Source organism: Elephantulus edwardii, unplaced genomic scaffold, assembly GCF_000299155.1.
Source record: "Elephantulus edwardii isolate Elephantulus edwardi_28Jun2011 unplaced genomic scaffold, EleEdw1.0 scaffold00543, whole genome shotgun sequence".
In the NCBI taxonomy this organism is placed as follows: Eukaryota; Metazoa; Chordata; class Mammalia; order Macroscelidea; family Macroscelididae; genus Elephantulus; species Elephantulus edwardii.
The window spans coordinates 263,181-267,128 of NW_006400293.1; the positions used below are offsets into that span (position 1 = coordinate 263,181).

At 35.6% G+C, this 3,948-nt stretch overlaps 1 pseudogene; it reads left to right on the top strand.

Annotated features, from left to right (window-relative positions):
* The first annotated feature begins 3,279 nt into the window (after nt 1–3,279).
* LOC102874190 lies at nt 3,280–3,716 on the top strand (annotated as a pseudogene).
* Nucleotides 3,717–3,948: the final 232 nt, after the last annotated feature.

The window sequence follows — 3,948 nt, forward strand, 5'->3', positions numbered from 1 at the left end:
ACACTGAGATGCAATACATAACAAAGGTGATATTCCTTGATTTTCTGCAACAAGTGATTCAAGTCTTCCTCATTTTCAACAAGGCTGGATCATCAGCATAACATAGGTTATTGATGAGTCTCCCTCCTATCTCAGTGCCACACTACTATTCTTCATAGAGTCCACCTTCTCAGATAGTTTGCTCAGCACATAGATTGAATAGATATAGAGATAGGATAAAACACTAATGCACTAACTTTTCAATTTTGAGAAGTGTAGTCTTCCCCTACTCTGTTTGCACAACAGCCTCTTGTTCCAGGCACAGGTTCTGCATGAGCGCAATGAAGTGTTCTCATTTTTCTCAATGTCAGCCACAATACTGTTGAAGTCATTGAAAAATGGTTAGAACAGTACATAGATAGAGTACTGCCAGAAGTTCAAGCAGGATTTAGAAGAGTGGCACAAGGAATATCATTGCTGATGTCAGACAGTTCCTGACTGAAAGTAAGGAATACCAGAAGAATGTCTGTTTGTGCTTCTGTGTATTTTAGATGTTTCGCATAATTATTTGTGGTAAGAACTAGAATTTAAACATACAAAACTGGCAATTTCATGTAATGCAGTAGGAAAATACTGGAAAAAAACATATAGAGAACTGCAGCAAAATTTATTTTGGGGAAAATATTCTTCATTTCTATTATTTCTCAACTTCAAAAGTATGAAAGCATCAAGAGGTCTAGATAGACCAGGTGGCCTAGTGATGGTATAAGAATCTGCCATACCATCCCAAATTCTTGTGATTTGAGTCCACCAGCTCCATGAAAAAAGGGTGAGTAAATGTGCACACCATAGCCAACATTACATGGATTTTGCCTGAAGGCAGAGAGTATCAGAGAAAAATCTATCACTGTTTCAAAGACTGAAAAGACATTTGACTGTGTTGATCACAACACATTTTGGCTAACCTTAAGAAGCATGGGGATCCCAGAACACTTAATTGTGTTCATGTGAAAACTATACTTTGGCCAGGAAGCAGTAGTCAGAACAGAGCAGGAAAAGACTGCATGATTTAAGATCAGGAAAGGCGCACATCATGAATGTGTCCTATCTCCATACTTTTTCAATATATATGCAGATCATTTGGGAGGCAAGACTTTACGAGGAGAAATAGTGCACCAGGATTGGAAGAAGACACATCATCAACCTGTGTTATGCAGATGATACAAGCTTGCTTGCTGTAACTGAAGAGGACATGAGGCATTTGCTGCAGAAGGTCAAGGACTATAGTATTCACTATTTGAGGAAATTCCCTTTTATTCCAATTTTGCTGTATGTCTTTATCAGAAAAGGGTGTTGGATTTTGTCGAATGCCTTTTCTGCATCAATTGCTAAGAACATATGTTTCTTGTTACTTACATTGTTAATATCGTGAATTACATTGCTTGTTTTTCTTATGTTGAACACTCCTTGCATAACTGTTAGGAATCCCACTCGGTCATGGTGAATTCTTTTTTTATGTGCTTTTGGATTCTGTTGGCTAGGATTTTGTTAAGAATTTTTACATCTATATTCTTGAGAAATATTGGTCTGTAGTTTTCTTTCTTGGTAGTATCTTTGCCTGGTTTTGGTTTTAGGGTTATGCTTGTTTCACAGAATGACACTGGAAGTGTTCCTTCTTTTTTAATTTTTTTAAATAAGTAGAATGGTGCTAAATCCTCTCTGAATGTTTGGTAGAATTCAGCAGTGAAGCCATCTGGTCCAGGACTTTTCGTATGGGGAAGTTTTTTTATGACCTTTTCAAGTTCTTCTCTTATGATGGGTCTGTTCAAGTGTTCTATGTCTGTCTCTGTCAATCTGGTCAGGGGATGCGTTTCAAGAAATTTGTCCATTTCCTCTAGGTTTTTAAATTTATCAGAGTATAGCTTTTTCATAGTATTCTGATATTACCAATTTAATTTCCTCTGGTTCTGTTGAGATGTCCCCTCTGTGATTTCTTAATCAAGTTATCTGTGTTTTTTCTATTTTTTCTTTTGTTAAATTTGCCAGCAGTGTGTCAATTTCATTGACCCTTTTGAAAAACTAGCTCCTGGTCTTAGTGATGGTTTTAATTCTTTTTCTGTTTTCTATCTCATAATTTAAGCTCTTGTCCTTATAATCTGTTTTCTTCTAGAGGTAGTAGGATTAGACTGTTGATATTTTTTTTTTATTTGCTGAAGATGTTGAGTTAGATCATTGATTTTTTTTTCTTTCTTCCTTTTTTATGTGTGTGCGTATTGTTATGAACTTCCTCCTTGAGAATTGCCTTGGTTGTATCCCAGATGGTTTGTATGTTGTATTTTCATTATCATATGTTTTAACAACCTTTTTAAATTTTATTCTCTATTTCTTTTATAACCCAGTCATGTTCTAGCAGAGAGTTATTTAGTTATGGGTGGTTTTGTAAGCTTTATTTTTCTGTGATTAATTTCTAGTTTTGTGGAGTTGTGATTTGAGAAATACTTTGCCTTATTTCAATGGTTTTGAATTTGTTGAGCCTTGCTTTGTGTTTTAATATATGATAAATTCTGGATAGTGTACCATGTACACTTGAGAAGAAAGTGAGTTGAGTTTTTGTTGGGTGCAATACTCTGAATACATCCACAATTTCACGTTAGCAGATTGTATAGTTTAGATCTTCTGCATCTTTACTGAGTTTCTTTTGAGTCGACTTATGCTTTGATTATAGTTGTGCGTTAAAATCTCCTACTACAATTATGATGCTGTCTATTTCTCCCTTAAATTCAGTTAACTATCAATCAGCCAATATCAATCTTAATGGAGAAAGATTAAAAACACTTTCCTTGCAAACAGGGACCAGACAAGGATGCCCACTGTTACCACTTCTTTTCAATATTGTATTAGAAGTGCTTCCTAGAGCAATATGAGAAGAGAAGGAACTAAAAGGCATTCATATCAGCAAAGAGCTGGTTAAACTGCCATTATATGCAGATGATAGTGTACACAGAAACCCCTGAAGACTCAAAAACAACAACAAAAACCTGTTAGTGTTAATAGTCCAATTTAGTAGAGAGGTAGGATGTAAGATCAATATACAAAAATCAATAGGATTCCTCTACAGTAACAAAGAGAACTCAGAGAAGGAAATCTTAAAAGCAATACCATTTACAATCGCCAACCACAAATTTAGATACATGGGAGTTAACCTAACTAGAGATATAAAACTCCTATACAAAGAAAACTACAGAGTATTTCTGTAAGAAACAATAAAGGAGAGGAAAGAAACGGGAAGAATGAGGAGCAATGGCAAGTACGGTCACGCTCTGTGGTGCTCTGAGAAGAAAAAAATTGACGCATTTGGTAACGGCTGCAGTCGGCCTCAGAGATTTCCAGGACTCACTCGGTGCTATGGAAAAGAGCTTGCTCCCAGTATAAACAGGTGACCAACCATGAGGACTTGCCCATTCCAATGGAGAATTCTTATAAGGAACCTCTTAAAAAATGTATCTTGTGTGAAAAACATGTAGATTATAAGAATGTACAGCTTTTGTCCCAGTTTATTTCTCCATTTACTGGATGCATATATGGAAGGCAAATAACAGGTCTTTGTGGGAAGAAACAAAAAGAAATCAAAAAAGCAATTAAGAGGTCTCAAAAACTGGGATTTATGTCAGTTACATACAAGGATCCTGTGTATCTCAAAGACCCAAAAAGTTTGTAAAATCAGATATCGGGAATAAATTATGTAAGCCCAATAAAAAAAAAGAAACAATAAAGGAACTAAAGAAATGGGAAAATGTGCCCTGTTCATGAATAGGAAGACTCAATATTGTGAAAATGACAATCCTACCAAAAGCAATCTACCTGTTCAGTGCAATCCCAATGCAGATACCAAATTCATTTTTTAAGGAAATTGAAAGTGAAGTTGTCAGATTTAATTGGAGAGGCAAGATATCACTTCTGAGAAACAAA